This window comes from Caretta caretta, chromosome 23 (assembly GCF_965140235.1).
Source record: "Caretta caretta isolate rCarCar2 chromosome 23, rCarCar1.hap1, whole genome shotgun sequence".
In the NCBI taxonomy this organism is placed as follows: domain Eukaryota; kingdom Metazoa; phylum Chordata; order Testudines; family Cheloniidae; genus Caretta; species Caretta caretta.
Window position 1 is genome coordinate 10,741,783 of NC_134228.1, and position 17,982 is coordinate 10,759,764.

Genomic DNA, 17,982 nt, shown 5'->3' on the forward strand with positions numbered 1-17,982 from the left:
GGTTTTCACCTGTTTGGCCTGTCTTTCTCTTCCCTTCCTGCTTGTTGACTTTGTTTACTGCTTAAGTGCAAATTGAGCAGCGCACACATTCCTTTGCTGAGGACAGACTTGTTTGCCGATGTCTGCCTGGGACTCTGTGCTCTGGCACATGTGTTAATAACTCCATACAGGTCTAACTTCATATACCGTGTTCCCACATGTATTTTCCCAGGACAATAATGACCAACAACTTATGAATGTTCAAGGGAGTCCTTACAAGCCAGATTTAGGACAAAGATGGTTACAGTAGCATGTAGGGTGTGATTACAGTAGCATGTAGTCTGTCACCGGAGCTCCCAGTGCTGCCCAGCGACTGACGGCCTCATAGCAACGGGGCTGAATGTGTGGCTGGGGGGTGGGTTTTGGGGGGTCACACAGCATCAGGGAATGTCTGACACACCTGGGGAGACTGCCAGTCTGTGTGCCCCTTCTGCACCCAAGAGGTGCCCCCCTGGACAATGGGGCTGGATGGGTCATGCCCCTTGGTAGCTGTGCTGGTGCCTGGACCCTGTGGATGCTCACCCAGGGAAGGGGTTTATAGCCCAGCCCGGCTGAGCCAAATGCTCCACCCCATACCGAGCTGCCAATGTCCCCAGCCGAGCTTCCCCCACTGGCACAACTGTGGCTTCAGAAATAAACAGCCCCATGCGGCCGTGATGGTGGCAGAAGAGCCGTGGGACTGGCAGCCTCCAGCCCAGTAGGGACCAGCCTCTGGTGGCCTTGTCTGTGGCAGGGAGCGAGGAGTGAGCAAGGGCCTCCCTCCTGAGCTCTTCACCCTTCCTCTGGGGGCAAAGGGACCCCCCCGGGCCCCTGGCCCCAGCCATGTGACCCCCTGGGAATCTGGCTGGGATCCAGGTTAGAAGGAGGGAGCAGGGCGGAGCAGGGGTCCCCAGTGGAGCAGGAGGGAGTAGAGCAGCCCAGCAAGGGTGTCTTCGGGGGGGATGTGGAGAGTATATCTGTGGCAGGTGGGAGAGAGCGGGGGCAGAGGGGAGAGCAGGAGGATCGGGGAGAGCAAGGGGCATGGATGGTGCACACTCTGCCCTGCAAGGGAAGGTCAAGAGATGCCGGTGTGGTGCTCTGTACCCCTTTATTCACCCGTGCACACTATTACAATAATCTTTGTACAAAGATGCTTTGGGAGGTATCGTGTGGAAATTCATAACCCGCTGGTTAATAGTGTCCTGATAAAATATGTGTGGCCACATTGTATGTGAAGTTATCAGATTGCACCGTATAGTGTGACTGAGACATATTCCAAGACTGGGGAGCGGCCAGACCAGTTCCTCAGGAACAAAGGACAAGCTGACACCTCAGCCAGGTGTAAACAAGGTCAATGTGTCATCACCTACTAAATGGCTCTTCATTGGCAGGAGAAGGGACATGGGCAAAAAATCTCCATCTTAAAAAGAAACACTTGAGGTTCCCATCCGTACAGACGTGGTGTCTCCTAGACCTTAGCTGGAGCTTCTCAAAGAAGAGAAAAAGCTGTAAGAAGGAAGGGTCGAAGCCCCAAATAATTCCTACCTTTCACTCCTCCCATGGCAAGAGGGATTTTGCAGCTAACTGGCTAGCTCGGTGTCCATCAAAGGGAGCTATCCCCCCACTTTATTTATCACAGATGGGTTCATGGATGGACGGATGGATGGATGGATGGGTTCATGGACAGACAGATGGGTTGACGGATGGATGGGTTGACAAACTGATGGGTTCATGGATGGACGGTTGGATGGACGGATAGGTGGATGGATGGGTTGAAGGACAGATGGGTTGACGGAGGAATGGGTTGGTTGTTGATTGATTGCATTGCAGCTTACATTCTCCTCCCACCTTGATGACCTCCCCCATGGGCTGTGTTTGGGGCTGGGTTTTTCACTGATGTTAGAGAGAGGTTCCTGTTCTTCTCCTCGCAGCTGTGGCAGCCCTTGTCATTGCACTCGTACGGGGGCATGTTACAGAGCGTGCATCACACGCTCCATACAAACTGCTTCGCCCTGTGTCTGTCCTGACCGAACACCTCCTGGAAGGCCAAAGCGTGGCGGTCACTGTCTATGGCACCGAAGATCCTGTCCATGAGTTCCTGGATGCGATGGTCGTCCTTCAGGTCCTTCCAAGGCGTGGGGCACCTGGCATTTGGTCTGGTCCCGGGCCTTGTCCAGGAGGAGGGAGACGGGGCTTACCCCATTCTGGTCCAGCCGGAGCATCAGCCACTCCGAGTGCAGAGAATGTTGGCCACGTTTGTCAGGTTTGGTGGCGACAATGTGATTCCCCTCGTACAGAAGGTCCATCTCCAGTTTGGACTTCATCGCCTGGAGCCTGGCCATGGGCAGGTGCTTCTGCAGCTCACTTGGGCTGGTGCCTTTGCACACGGACTGCAGCAAGGAGATGGCCACCGCATACTGAACGGTGGTGGGGGATGGTGACGGGGCAATACCTGGGGGAGAGAGGGGTTGGGAGAGTCTGAGCCCAGGGGTAATCACACACCAAGCGCAGAGCTAATTAACAGGAACTGTACAGACACCTCCATGGACCCCAGACATTCATCCTCCCCCTGCACCCTCAGAAACTCTCCCTTCCAGCTCAGGGTCCCATCTCCCCCTGCACCCCCAGAATCACCGGTTATGAGGCAGTGGCGCTAGGTAACCCTCTGATTCCAGCAGACACAAGGTGTCCCTGCTGCTCCCTTTGCGGCTAGGGGAGCAGGGCAGGACCGAGACATGCCCCCCTCAGGCTGGTCACTCACTGGTGGACGTGATCCATGATGGCTTTGAATGTGGCTGAGTCGATGCTCCTGGCGGTTTCTGTCCCAAAGCAGAGGAGAAGGGACAGCAGCAGGAGTCCAGCCCTGGGCATCCATCCTGACACCTGCACAGGACCCCACAGGGTCAACAGGCCCGAGCCCGGGGCACAAAGCCAGACCCCCGACCCACATCCCCTTGTGCTACTGACAGGAGAGGGGGCAGGAAAGTGTCCCTGGGCAGAAAGGAGATACCAGGGTTTCCATGGGGCAAGAGACTGTGGGGGGAGGGACTCACTAGGGTTTCCATGGGGCAGGAGCAAGGGGACGGGGGGACTCATGAGGTTTTCCATGGGGCAGGAGAAGGTGGGGGACTCACCAGGGTTTCCATGGGGCAGGAGCAGGAGGTGCCATCACTCACTGACAGAGGATCACACCAGATTCCCAGTGATGGGCTCTCAGCCCCTCTCTTTATAGACCCATTCTCCCTCCCCCAACCCCAATTCTGGAGAGGGGTGGTGCCCACTGCGGCTGTCCCTGTGCCCAGCCAAGGGGAGGCGGCCCCAGGCGCCACTCGACTGCTTTATTCAATATTGTCTTTAAAGGAAACTCCATGGGGCTGAGCCAGGAGCAATGGAGTACGCAGCAGGGACCGCTCCCGCCCCCGCAGAATGACAGGGGGCGCCTTAGCATTATCCCCAGTTGCCAGGCTGTAACTGCTGGGGTGGGACCAGCAGACAGCAGCCCACTTAAACATGGGGGCAGCTCACTTCTTTCCCAGCAACTGGCTCAGGCTCTCTGCAGACTCCAGCAGCTTCACTGCATCCATCACACACAGGGGAATTGACTAGTCTTGGAAAGATTGTCTCAGCCAACGAACGGGGATGGCAGGTGGCAAGGGCCGGGGTAGATGTGGGATGGGGCGTGGGGGCATGGCGAGGGCCAGGGCAAACGGGGCCTGGGAGATGAGAGGTGGCAAGGGCCAGGGCAGATGGGGGATGGGGCATGGTGAGGACCAGGCAGACGGGGGACAGGAGGTGGTGAGGGCCAGGCAGACTCGTTTGCCCCAGCCAGGTGGGTCTGGTTTGTCTCATGCTGGGGGTGACGGGGTGAAGTTGCTGATTTTCCACCATGTGAGCAAGGGCCACAAAGCTTCAGCGCATCCTGGGGCCTCGCATCTCTGTCCTTGTGTCCGGCGCCCACATCTCTGTCCGTGTGTCTGGCTCTCTCGCAGCCTGTCCAGTCGGCCACAGACAGCTGGGGACAGGGCAGGAAGCCGAATGTGCCCATCTGTCACTCAGCAAGATCAGGTTGCCACTGTCTGTGCCAGCAGCACTGTGCAATAAAATCGGATGTCGGGCAGGTCCCAGCGGGCGCCAATCGGCCCCGAGCCATTGGAGTGAATGGGGCAGGTCCCAGCGGGTGCCAATCGGTCCTGACATCAGTGGACCTGCTCCAGCTGGGAATCCTCACGCCAAGCTCACCCTGGGCTGGGGACAGGTTCTAGACGGGAACTTAGAGCAAATGCGGAGATGGGGGTTCTCGACTGGAGTCCTATTATCGCTCAGGGTTTGGACAGAGGTTCTAGGCTGAAGCCAGGTGCACATGCCAGGATGGGTGGTGTTCTCGATCTGAGGCTGTTACACATGGGCATGGGCGGGGTTCTAGCACCAAGGCTGACACACACTTGGGAGGGGAGGGAGCTCTAGATGAGAGGCTGTCACACACTCAGGAGGGGGTGAGGTTCTAGATCCAAGGTTGTCACCCACTCGGGGGGTTCTAGGTCCAAGGCTGTCTCACACTCGGGGGGCAGGGGTTCTAGATCAGAGGCTGCCACACACTTGGGAGGGGTGGGTGGGTGGGATGCCGGGGTGGAGGTGGTGGGCCCTTTCTTCTTGCAACACTTATCATTTTGCTTAGTCCCTCCCACCCCGTACGATTAACACCAATAAAGTGTCAGAGCATCCTGGGTCCTCCGGTTTCTGTCCGTGCATCTGGCGCCCTCGTCTCTGCCCGTGTGTTTCTCCTTTCCAGGGCATGCAAGGCCTCCCAGTCTCCCTGGCAGTGCCCCCTTCATTGGGCCAAGCCTGGGCCCCCTTCTTTTTGCAAGGGTGACCCTCATGGCTCCCCTTCTCCAGAAGGGAACCTCTGGCACCATCCACCCGCCCCGTTCTCTCCAGGGCTCCCCATGAGCCCAGGTACAGACGTCCCCCCTCAGCAGCCAGGTGCCCAAAAGGGACTGGCAGAGATGGAGCACAGCCTTTGCCAAACTAGCCGGCGTTTATCAGTCACCAGGATCCAGGCCGCGCCCTGGGAAGGGGGTTCATAGCCCAGCCCGGCTGAGCGGGACGCTGCCACCTCACCCCCCCGCCCACCCCGAGCTGCCAACAGCTCCAGCCCAACTTTCCCCGCTACTGCAACTGCAGCTTGAGAAATAAATGGCCCTTGCAGCCATGGTGGTCTTGTCCCTGGCAGGAAGTGCGGGGGCAGGCTGAGGCCTCCCTCCCAATCCCCTCACCCTTCCTCTGGGGGTGAAGGCACCTCCCGGCCCAGCCCTGTGACCCATGGGGAATCTGGCCAGGATCCGGGTTAGAATGAGGAGCAGGGCAAAGCGGGGGTTCCCAGCAGCGCAGGAGGGCAGGAGAGGGTGTCTCCAGGGCAGATGTGGATTGGGTGTCTCTGGCGGATGGGGGGGAGCAGGGGGCGATGGGAGATTGTCCGACACACGGGACAGGGGAGCTCAGGATTTGGGGCAAGATCCTTGTCGGGACACAATCCTTGTCCCGTGGGTCACAGATAAGTCCAGTGGGAAGGTCTGGCAGGGCTGTGACTGCCCTCAGGGCATATCTGCTACACGGGTGGGTCCCCTGGGGCATACGGCTCCAACCGCCAGTCATCAGCAATGTCGCCTTTCCCCTGCCAGCCACAATCCCAACCCACACTCTGTGCCCGAGCCTCGCCCGCCGGTCACGTTGGGGTTTGGCCTGCTGGTTCAGGTGACCCGAGGCTCATTTCGTCCCATTTGCCTCCTTCAGTCAATCCCTCAGGCCAGTCCCATGCCCCACATCCGGGTTCTGGGAGCTGAAGACACCCGCAACAGAGATCAACCGGGAACCGGGGTCTTGCTCAAACTTCAGCCTCTGTGTTACAGACTAGGCCAGCTGCCCACAGGCTGGCTCCAGCATTTCCTCCTCAGAGGCTCCGGGGTTCCCAGTGTGCTGAGCAGCACGCGGGTGAGGGCTGGTTGGTGGTTTTTTGATGCCCAGAATCGTGCATAGATCTTGAGGGGCCAGCTCTCATGGGGCCCAGTGAGTGAGTCATCGACTGATCTTCCAGAAAGTATCTTCGCTCTCAGCAGTCCACGGCTTCCCGAAAGCTGTGCCCGCATGAGAGTCCTGATCCCAGGGCGGGGGGTTCCCATGCTGGGGTATCCGCAGGACGTGGGGAAAATTCCTTATGAACCTGCGGTGACAGCTGCAGAATCCCAGAAACGACGGTGATCCCTGTTCTTCAGGGGCTCCCGGTGCTGCCCAGAGAGCAATGGCCCATAGTGAGGGGCTGAAAGCACAGCTGGGGGGGGGGGGGTTGGGGGTCACACAGCCATCAGAGGGGTCTGCACACCCCTTCTGTGCCCAAGTGGTGCCCCTGGGGACTATGGGGCGGGGCAGGTCTTGCCCCTTGGTGGCTGTGCTGGTGCCTGGGCCCTGCAGGTGCTCTCCCCGGGGAGGGGGTTTATAGCCCAGCCTGGCTGAGCATGACACTCCCCCTTCTCCCCCTACCCCTCCATCGGGCTGGCACCATCATGGCTTGAGAAATAGGCGGTTCCTTGTGGCCTTGATGGTGGCACAAGAGCCGTGAATCGGCAGTCTCCAGCCCCCACGGGAGCAGTCTCTGGCAGCTTCAACTCCAGCAGGGAGCGGGGAGCAGGCGGAGGCCTCCCTCCTGAGCCCCTCTGGCACCTTCCTCTGGCCCCAGCCCTGTGACCCCCCCAGGAGAATCCAGCTGGCACCCAGGTTAGAACGAGGCACCAAGCAGGGTGGAGCTGGGGTCTCCAGTGGCCGGAGAGAGGTGGAGCAGCAGGGCGAGGGTATCTCCGGAAGGGATGTGGAGAGGGTGTCTCTGGTGAGTGGGGGAGAGCAGGGGTCACCGGGGAGGCCAGGGTCAGGGGGAAGAGCAGGGGGCAAAGGGGAGAACAGGGGGCATGGGGCAAGGCAGGGGGCAGAGCAGGGGCGCAGTGGAGAGGAGGGGGCACAGGGGCTGTGCAGGTGTTGCTCAATCTGCCCTGAAGCCCCCCAACTCGACCCAGGAAAGGTTGGCACATGCCAGGCACCCAGACACCCCTCACTTGACCCCTGAGGGCCCCTTCCCCCAGCCAGCTGGAGCAGGGCCACAGCCACTAGCCAGGGCTCCAGGGTGCTTGAGTCCTTGGGGAGCCAGGTGCCCAGGGGCCAGCAGGGGAAATCGGGGCTGGGGTGGCTCCCCGGAGGGATGGGGTGATTCCCCATCACTGGGGCTCCGTCTTGCTCTCGCTACAGCTACGCCCAAGGCCCAAAGACATGGGGCGGGGGGGCAGGCCCAGGACGCAGGAGTCTGGCTGGATGGTCCCAGCCTCATCCTGGCTGTGGACCCCGCACTGAAGGCAGGATGCTGTCTGGGCTCCCCGCCAGCCCCCCACCCTCCAAGAGTTCCCGGTGCCGTCCCTGCCAGTGAAGGCCTCGTGGGGATGGGCTGGACCTGTGGCTGAGGGGAGGCCATTCGGGGTCAGGGCTTGGGAGGGAGGCAGTGAGCCCCTAACAACTAGGGAGCCATCAGGCTGTGTGTCCTATCTGCGCCCAACCAGCGCCCCCACCCCAGGGAGATTGCGAGTGGGAGCCGGGTCCCCACTGGGGCCAATGGGGGCGGGGCGGCTTGTGTCACTCAGGGGGCAGGGCTGGGGCCTGTCCTTGTGGGGTGCTTGCTCTGGCAAAGGGGTTCAGACCCCACCCCCACACCATGCCAGGCACAGGGCGTCCCCGCTGGTCGAGCTTCCCCCATTGTCACAAATACGGCTTGGGAAATAAACGGCTCCTTGCGGTGGTGATGGTGGATCAAGAACTGTGGGGCCGGAAGGCCTCGCTCCTGAGTCTCACACCCATGTCTGGGGGCACACGTCCTCCCCCCCCACCCCCCGCATCCACAGCCTCAGCCCTGGGACCCCTTCCAGGGGAATCCAGCTAGAATGGGCTTTGGCCTGGGTCAGAACTAGGAAACAAGCCAAGCACCTCTCGCACGCCACGTACCCAGCATGACCACTGGGAGCACTGCTGCCCCCTCCCCCATTAGCACAAACATTCACTCTGCACGTACCAGCATGGCCACTGGGAGGCACTGCAGCTCCCCATCAGCACACACAGCATTCACACTGCACGTACCAGCATGGCCACTGGGGGGCACTGCAGCTCCCCATCAGCACAGACAGCATTCACACTGCACGTACCAGCATGGCCACTGGGGGGCACTGCAGCTCCCCATCAGCATGTGCAGCATTCACACTACACATACCAGCATGGCCACTGGGGGGCACTGCAGCTCCCCATCAGCATGTGCAGCATTCACACTGCATGTACCCAGCATGGCCACTGGGGGGCACTGCACCCCACATTAGCTGTGGCTGTGTGGATGGCAGTGTTGCATAATTCCCAAATGACTCAGCTGTTCTTTATGTCCTGGGGGCGCCAAGGCCTTTCCTGTCTGTGCCAGGATCGCTCCCCTGCTGCGCCCGGCTCTGGGGTGTGGCGTGTCTGCGCCATGGCCCCACCTGGGATGCAGGGCAGGGGGGAGCAGGGCAGAGGGGGTGGCATTGAGCAGCATGGCCATCCTGCCCTGAATCTCGCTGGTTGTGCACAGCTGGGGCTGGTAGGGTATGGGAGGGGTCTGGGTTTGGGGGCTGGTTGTGGGCACCCTGCTGTCCCTGGTGGAGCAGGGGAGGTGACCCCAGGGTCAGAGACGGGGGGGGCAGCAGGTCCCTGGGGAGTGCGGGAGGGAACCCCAGTGCGAGGGGTCCGTGAGCCACCAAATCCCAGCCCACTGGAGCATGCAGCCCCACAGCTGCACATGGCCCTTTCCAGGACCAACCCAGCCCCAGTGAGCTGGGCCGGATCCCCCAGAACTCACCCAGAGCCATCAGGGCCCTATCACACCTCGCCGGAACCTGGCCTTCCCCGCCGCCTAGACCCTCCGGCACACATCAGACAATCTGCTGCACACACACACACCAACACCCCCTGCACACACACCCTGCAACACCCTCTGCGCACATACATGCACACACTCGAAACTCCCTGCACACAGACACACACACACAAGCCTCTGCACAAACCACAATGCCCTCTTGCACACACACACACAAACACCCCCTGCACACACATATACCCCGCAACACCCTCTACACACACACACACCCTGCACACACACCCCGCAACACCCTCTACGCACATACACACACACACTCTAAACTCCCTGCACACGGACACACTCACCAACCCTCTGCACACACCGCAACACCCTCTTACACAAACACACCAACATCCCTACACACATGCTCACAAACCCCTGCACTCCCTACACGCCCACACACAACCCCCCCCCCCGCAACACCCCCTGCTCACGCACAGCCCAACACTCCATACACACCCCAATACCCTCTCTTCCCACAATGCAGAGGCTGTCCCACTTCAGCCCAGCAAGTCTGTTGCTGGGATCCGTGGCCTGCAGGGCTCTGTGTTTCCAGGGGAGGGGAGGTGGGGCGGGTGGCCTCTGCACCATGGAGGGGGAAGGAGCATCTGGGGGTCAGGTCCCCAGAGACCCGTTGGGGTTGCCACCCTCCAGGATTGTCCTGGAGTCTCCAGGAATTAAAGATTAATCTTTAATTAAAGATCATGTGGCGTGATGTAACCTCCAGCCTGGGTCCCAGCTAGGTTCAGCCGGCGGTGAGAGGGGAGGGCAGGGTGTGGGGGGAGGCGTCTGGCCCAGGCTAAGCCGCTGTGCATTAACCCCGGAGCAGTTATGACATATCTCGAATACCCGAGCGTGATCCTCCACCCCCTGCCGCTGCCCGGGTACCGTTCCCACCCTACACCCAGACGGACAGACAGACACACGGCTCAGCATGTCCGACAGCCCCAGCCCAGGAGGGGCCCCCCAGGGGGGAGCCCCAAATGAACCCGAGGGGCAGCCCCCCTGCGCCGAGCTCAAAGCGGCCATGGAGAAATGGTGAGTCCTGGTGCAGCTGCCAAGATGAGGGGTTGTGTTCAGGGGGGAGCACTGCCGGGCGGGGAGGGAGGGGGCTGGCACCCTGTCCAACCTGATCCATGGGGAGCCACTGCAGGGAATGGGGGGCAGGGGCTCCATGCAGTGGGGGCAGGGGGGATTGATAGGGGTAGGAGTGGCAGGGCTCAGTGGGTCTGTGATCAGTGGGGCAGCAGGGTGGGTCAGTGGAGTGGGGGCAAGGAGCTCAGTGGGGCAGAGGGGCTCAGTGGGTTAGGGGATGGGGGCCTTAGTGGGGCAGGGAGGGCTCAGTGGGGTGAAGGATCAGGGTTTTAATAAGGCAGGTGACTCAGTGAGGTGGGGGACTCAGTGGGGGAGGTGGCTCACTGGGGTAGAGGTTGGGGGCATTTGTGGGGCTGAGGGGCTCAGTGGGGTGGGGAGATTCACTGGAGCTTACTTGGGAGCTGGTGGGGGCAGGGGAGCTTAGTGGGGTAGGGTTCTCAGTGGATTGGGCACAGGGGGTCTCAGTGGGGTGGGGAGGTCTCAGTGGGGTGGGGAGTGGGGTGGGGAGGTCTCAGAGGGGTGAAGCTCAGTGGGGGCTCAGTAGAGAAGGGGCCTCAGTGGGGCAGATCATCTCAGTGGATTGGGCACAGGGAGGCTCAGTGGGGTTTGGGCAGGGAAACTCTATGGGGGGGCTCAGGGAGGTGGGGGGCTCAGTGGGGTGGGCACAGGGAGCTGTGCCATTAACTCCATGCCCCGTGCCCTGGTGTGTGGGGCAGGGGCCCAGCCCAGGTGAGGCAGACAGGTGGGAGTCGGTGGGGTCCTGGCTCTGCGGTTCCCCAGGCCAGGATAGGCAGAGCCGGGCCCTCGGCTCTGGCCATGTGGTGCACGGACCGGAAGGGAACGGCAGAAGTTGGCCTCAGGCGGCCGGCCTGGAAACAGCTCTGTGGCCCCAGGGCACCCCCATGCCCCAGGAAGCAGCCAGCCCATCACCCCTCTCAGCATGACCAACCCCACAGGGAACGTGGGGGCTTCCGTGGGGCAAAGGTCCTTCCACTCGGGAGACTGAGCCCCAGCCATGCAGTGGTCCCAGGCCCAAACCTCTCCACACCAGGCCCCACCCATCCAGCCCCAGATATACGGGGCACGAGGAGCGTGAGAGAGGTGTGTAGTGACACAGCCAGATTGGTTGGGGGGGTTAATGAAGGGGGCTGACAGAGGGGAGTGAATGAGGGGTGTGAATGGGGAGCCAGTGCCATGGGAGTGGTGCCTTGTTAGAAGGTGTGAATGTGGGGGCCTCGCAGGGAGGGGATTGAAGGCAGCTAGCGGCAGCGATAGACCCGGTGGGGTATTTGGGGTTGGATGACTGGAGGGGTATATGGGGATGGATGAAAGGAGGGCTGTGTATGGGGAGGGAGGGATGGTGGGGTGTGTATGGGGAGGGATGGAGCGGGTGAATGGGGATGGAGCAAGGGATAGAGGAAGGGCTGTGTACGTGGATGGAGGGTTGGCGGCAGGATGTTGTCTATAGGGAGGAATGGGTGTATATGGGGATGGAGGGGGGTGTATGGGGAAGGATGGTGGGGTGTGTATGGGGATGGTGGGGTGTGTATGGGGATGGATGGCAGGGTATCTATGGGGATGGACGGCAGGGTGTGTATAGGTATGGAGGGGTGTGTATGGGGATGGATGGTGGGGTATCTATGGGGATTGATGGCGGGGTGTGTATAGGGATGGGTGGGTCATCCCTCCGGGTGTGTCTCCCCGCCCCTGGGTGCTGTCAGTCCCATCATCCCCTACTGGCTCCCCACCCCACTGTCAACTAGAGACGGGGGTGGGGCTCAGTGGGGAGCGGCTCAGTGATGATTGGAGGAGGGCTCAGTGGGGCTGGGAGTTCAGTAGGGATTGGACAGGGGGCTGAGGGGCCAGGGTCTCAGCAGGGGTTGGACCAGAGACTTGCGGGGGGAGGCAGGGGTCTCAGTGTGGCAGAAGGCTTGACCAAGGGCTCAGTGAGGGGCAGGGGGCTCAGTGGGGGTGAGGCAGGAGGGCAGGGGGCTCAGTGGGGAAGGGGGCTCAGTGGGGGTTGGGCAGGGGGCTCACTGGGGATGGAGCGGGGGGCAGGGGGCTCAGTAGGCATGAGGCAGGGGGCTCAGTGGAGGTTGGCATGGGGCTCAGACAGTTGCTGAGGGCGTTCCCATCCCCTGGAGTCAGTCCCTCGGGGTCACAGGTCAAGGGCAGTGGCTGTATCACCAAGCCTCCTCCCGCCCCCCGCCCAGCCATGCCCTGTCCCCATTCACCCCACCCCCAAGAGTTGGCACCATCCCCACAGCTGGCCTTGGGCTGCCGTGCCCATCTCTGGCCCCAGAATGTCCCTGCTCCCCCCTCCCCCCGCAGGGGAGCAGACCCCGTTGCCAGATCCTCATCCCCAAATAACTCAACAGCTAATGCTGCCGTGGGCGGTTACAGCAGGGACACACTGACCCTATGGATGCCGGGTGAGTGGGTAACAGAGCCCAGGGCTTCGCGGGGCATGGGAGCATCACAGCAGATGGGGATGCCCCCCTCCAGGCCCCAGAGTAAGACTGGAGACCCCCAGGGGGACAAGCCAGGACTCCTGGGTTCTATCCCTATCTGAGAGAGCAGTGGAGGTCTAGTGGTCAGAGCAGGGAGAGCAGGGAGCCAGGACTCCTGGGTTCTCTCCCCAGCTCTGGGAAGTGAGTAGGGGCTAGTGGTTAAAACTGGGGGGCTCGGAGCCAGGACTCCTGAGTTCTCTCCCAGGCTCTGGGAGGGGAGTGAGGGCTAGTGGTTAGAGATCGGGGACTGGGAGCCAGGACTCCTGGGTTCTCTCTCCAGCTCAGGGAGGGTTCCAGTGGTTATAGAGTAGAGGGGGGAGGCTGGGAGCCAAGACACCTGGCTTCTCTCCCTCCCTCTGCCCCCATGTGACCTTCGGCACATGTATGCCCCCCCCCTTGGGTTGTAATTGGGGTAAGGCGCTTTGCTCGCGGGGCTGCCAGGAGTTATTACTATGATTTATAAATCCCCCGCTCGAGTCTCCTACGGCCGGGCTGATCCAGCCGGCGAGCTGAGCGCGACACCCAGGTGCTCCCTGGTCCGGCCCAGGCCACACCCCATCCTCCCCCATGGGGTGCCCCCAGCCAGCTCCACCACACTGAGCCCCACTGTGCCCCACCCCGCATTGGCATGCAGGCCACAGAGCCAGCTGGGCGATGCCTCCCCCGGCAGCACCTTCCATCTCCGAGGCCCGGCTAATGTGCTCGACAGGGGCGTGCCGTGACCCAGCACCTGGCACCATCTGCTCTGCCGGGCCAGGGGGAGCGAGCGGGTGGCGCTGAGGAGGCTAGTTAATTAGAGTGATGGGGTTAGCACGGTCACCGCACCCTCCCCCCATCTGGCCTGATCCCCGCAGCTTCACCTGGGACACACCCAAGGTCACAGGGGGGACGGGGGCACCATAGACCCCAGGAGTCAGGCCTTCCACTTGCCTGTCCACCTGCTAGATTCCCTCCTCTCCCCAAGCTGGGGAGAGAACCCAGGTGTCCTGGCTGCCAGCCCTCCTGCCTCTAACCACTAGACCGCACTCCCCAAGCCAGAGATTGAACCCAGGCGTCCTTGCTCCCAGTCCCCCACCCACGGCCATTCCTGCTCACACACACACTGCTTCCACCCCATCCCCCGGTGTCAGCCACCCCCTGACCCTGGTGCAGTGGCTGCTCTGAGACATGGCCCCACAGGGCAGATGCCCCTCTTGGCTGGCACCCGCCAGGACACGTGGGGACAGCTAAACTGCTACCAGCCCGGCCGCCAATGACCTACATTCGGCTCTGCCACCCCGTTCCCATGGCAGCAGGGAGCGGGCATGCCAGAGGAGGGGGAGGGAATGGAGGCTTTCCCCACGGTGCCTCCAAGAGACCCCTCTTCACCTCCACCAGCCCCACAGTGACCCCTAGGGACACCCCCTCCACCCCCGCCTGCCCCACGGTGCCCCCCAGAGACCCCTCTTCCACCCCCACCTGCCCCACAGTGACCCCTAGGGACACCCCCTCCACCCCCACCTGCCCCACGGTGCCCCCGAGAGACCCCTCTTGCACCCCCACCTGCCCCACAGTGACCCCTCAGGACACCCCCTCCACCCCCGCCTGCCCCACGGTGCCCCCGAGAGACCCCTCTTGCACCCCCACCTGCCCCACAGTGACCCCTCAGGACACCCCCTCCACCCTCGCCTGCCCCACACAGACACTTCCTTCACCTCCTACCCCTGCAGAGTGACTGGAGCCCTCGCCAGCCCCCCAGGTACGGGCTGCTGGGGCCAAGCAGAGCTGGGGCATGTGGGCCGGGCAGCAGGAGGGCGTGGTGCTGCTGACTCAGCCCTGGCCTCATTAGCTCTGGAGAAAGGAGCCGCCGGGGTAGCCAGGCGGGAGTAACGGGGAGGCCGGAAAGGGGATGCGGGCACATGGGCATTAACCCCTCAGTGGCCACACTCCCCCTCCCCCCACCACCCTCCATTAACCCCTCCCTCACTGTCCCTCCCCGACCACTAACCAAGACCCTGGCAATTCAGGCCTGCTGCCCACCCGGCTCCAGATGTGGTGGCAACTGGATACCTCCTGACTCTCACCTGGGGCCATGCCCCACACACATGCCCCAAACCAGCAGCCACCGGGTTTTCTGGGCCTCAAATGACCACTGTGGTATAGTGGGGCTCAATCCATGGCGTCCTGAGCCCCAGCTCAGGGCTTTAACTGCTTAGCCTGGCTCATGGCTGAGGGGAGGAGGAGGGCGCAGTGGGGGGGGGGGCGTTTGCATCAGCTCCAAAGGGCACCAGGATCCAGCCCCAAACAATTGTGGCTCATCAGCACCCCGCCCAGCCACCTCCCTTCCCCCTCCCTGCAGCTCTGCAGCTGCCCCTTATCTGCAACCTGCAGCCCTAACCGATTGGCAGGGCGTCCACCCGTCCACTACCTCCCAAGCAGCCTGGTTTTGGGATGAGAGGGATCCCAGCCTGCCCCCCCCTGCACCCAACCTGCAGGTCTGGATCTTCTCTTATCAGCCCTAGAGCTCACCCAGCACCGTCCACCAGATCTCAGAGCGCTTTACAAAGGTCGGTTATTCCCCATTGTACGATGGGGAAACTGAGGCAGGACTGGTTTACCCACTGTCACCCAGCAGATTAAGCCCAGTCCTGTGCTATCTCCACTAGGCCACTTGCCTCCCACTAAACTGTTGTTATTATTCTGTATTAGGTGTATTATGGTAGCACCTAGGGGTTCCAGTCATGGCCCCCATGGTGCTGGGCGCTGTACATTATTTATTAGGTGTATTATGGTAGTGCCTAAGAGCTCCAGTCATGGCCCAGGACCCCACTGTGCTAGGCACTGTATATTATTTATTAGATGTATTATGGTAGAAGTAGAATCTCACCTCTCCCTCCCCCCCCCACCCTAATCATGGCCCAGGACCTCACAGTCAGGGAGCAGGGGCGCAGGGAGGGACCCCTCTGCACGGTGGTGATAAGTTCCTATGTGGGGCACCCCTTGCAGCACCAGGCTCCCCATTCCCACCAGCCCCGGCAATGGGGCGTCTCCAGCTTCGCCCAGCACCAGCCCTCTGCTGCTCTTGCATGGCCCTGGCCTGCTCTGAGCGCAGCACCCTAAGCCTGGTCGCCCTCCCTGTGCCAGGGCTCCCCCAGCCCCATATGGACACCATGCCGCACCCCTGGACAGGCTGCAGGGGGTGGGGTGTGTCTGGCTAATCTAACCCACCCGCCAGCGCTCCCCATACGCACACCCTGCAACCCTCCCCATAGACACCCCTTGCAGATAAGGGTTTGGCTGGAGGGAGGGTGGGGACAAGATAGGAGCTTATAGGAGATAGGAGATAATCATCGGTTTCCCAGCCTCTTGGTTCAGCTTTTAGGGAGGTGGGTACAAAGGATACTGGGCTACATGGGCCCTGGGTCTGATCTGGGGGTCAGGGAGGGGGCAAGATACCAGGGTAGATGGGCCTGTGGCTCTGATCCAGGGGACAGTATACTGGGCTAGATTGGTCCATGATCATGAGCCAGGCAAGTCCCCCCCCAATTTAATGACACCACCACCACCCGCATTTCTTCACAGCGTGAGGGAGAACGGGGAAGAGTCGTGCAAGGAGCTGATGGAATCGTACCACGAGTGTCTCCGTGCCCTGGGCATCAAGGTCTAGCAGCCCCCACACAGTGAGTTCCCCTCCCCCAGCCACATAGGGAGGGCAGGGGGAGCCCAGGGCTGGGATAGCAGGGGGGGGTAGTGCTGTGCCCCCCACCCTGCACCACTCCCCTAAGCCCCTTCTTTTTCTCGGATGCCTCCCTGGGCAGCCCCAGAGGGCCACAGCACCAGCCCAGAGCCACATGCCCACAGCTGAGTCTCCTCTCAGCCCCAGAGCAGCCTGTGCTTGAGTTTGGCTTGGCCTCCCCAAAGCAACCCCCCACCCCCAGAGATGCAGGACAGCTCCCGCATCCCAGTGCATTTGAGCCCCCAGCAACAGTTGCCAGGCGACCGTCTCCCCAGTGATGGCATTGAAGGTACCCAGGTGCTGGAGCTGGTTGGCATGTGGCTGCTGGTCCCTTTGGCCACACAGAGCGAGCGCCAGGTTTGCAAGAGAACATTTTTGAGTTAAAGGGACAATTTGCTTTTGACTTACAATTGAAAAAGTTAAGAGGCAGTTACAGTCACACCCTCGTTCACATCAACACCCCCAGGTTGACTTTACACCCCTGGTTCACATCCACACCCCGTCATCCACATCCACACCCCCTGGTTCACACCTACAACCTCTCCTCGTTCATATTCACACCCTTAGTTCACACACACAATTCCTGGTTCAATTTACACCCCCTGGTTCACACCTACAACCTTCCCTGGTTCACACGCACACACCCCTACATCACATTTATACCCCCTGGTTCACATTCACATGGTGTGGAACTGCAGAGGAGGAATAGACAGTTGAAGTCCTCATGCACCTGTATAAGGTGTTCAGTGTACTCAGAGCAACCCCACTGTCCATTTCCAGCTTCTGGCGACGGATTTCCGTGCGTTTACACAGACTTGTTTGGGGCAGAAGTGGATTTTTTAGATCATGTCTCACACTTTATATTATTTTGTTCCCCCATTTTCCATCCCAAGCTCCTTCTGATGCAGAGCATCTCCATGTTTCCAGCCCACGGTCCATTTTTGCCCCACTGTGCTTAAAGGGAGTTTGGAAATAGAGCACCAGGCTTGGGGCAGTGGGGAGCAGGGGGCCTGGTGGGGTGGGAGGGCGCTGCCCTGCCCTGCTGGCTGCTCCAGGCAAGTGGCAGTCAGAGACGAGGAACATGAAGGGACCAGGGTCTTTCCCCTCCCCTCACCAGGTTCAGTAGTTACTTACTTTTGGGGATGGGTCCTGCTTTTGAGCAGGGGGTTGGACTAGATGACCTCCTGAGGTCCCTTCCAACCCTGATATTCTATGATTCATCTCTTGCAGGTGCTGGTGTGGCCAATGGGTGCAGGGTCACCTGGCGGAGCCCGGCTGAGAGGGCGAAGAGCCACCAAGACACACCAGCGGCCGTGGAGGGGGCAGCTGCTCCAGATTCGGGGGGGAGGGGGGAGGATGGGGGGCAGGGCTATAAACTGGCAACATTTTACCTGGGCTGGGTGTGTGTGATCAATGAGCGCCAGCTGTATCCCCCCACACACACAAACTCCCCACTCCCCCCGTAACATGCCTCCAGTGCCCCCCCCATCCCCATCAGTTGCTTCTTACCCAGCACTTGGCAAAGGGCACCAACCTCCCCCCAGAAACAATGATGCATCCAGGTGGGGGAGGGGGGAGAAGCTAGGCTCCAGGATCCCCTAGAAGAAGGAGAGATGGGGAGGGGCAGAGTGCTCAGACGAGGTGGGGAGGGATCGCCATGGCCCCTCCCCCACTCC

At 61.1% G+C, this 17,982-nt stretch overlaps 1 long non-coding RNA gene across 1 annotated transcript; it reads left to right on the forward strand.

Moving 5' to 3' along the window:
* Positions 1-9,804: 9,804 nt before the first annotated feature.
* On the forward strand, positions 9,805-17,696 carry LOC125627949 (uncharacterized). The gene is made up of 3 exons (XR_012665850.1): positions 9,805-10,024; positions 16,153-16,250; positions 17,537-17,696. It is a non-coding gene; the product is annotated as an uncharacterized LOC125627949 (long non-coding RNA).
* Positions 17,697-17,982: the final 286 nt, after the last annotated feature.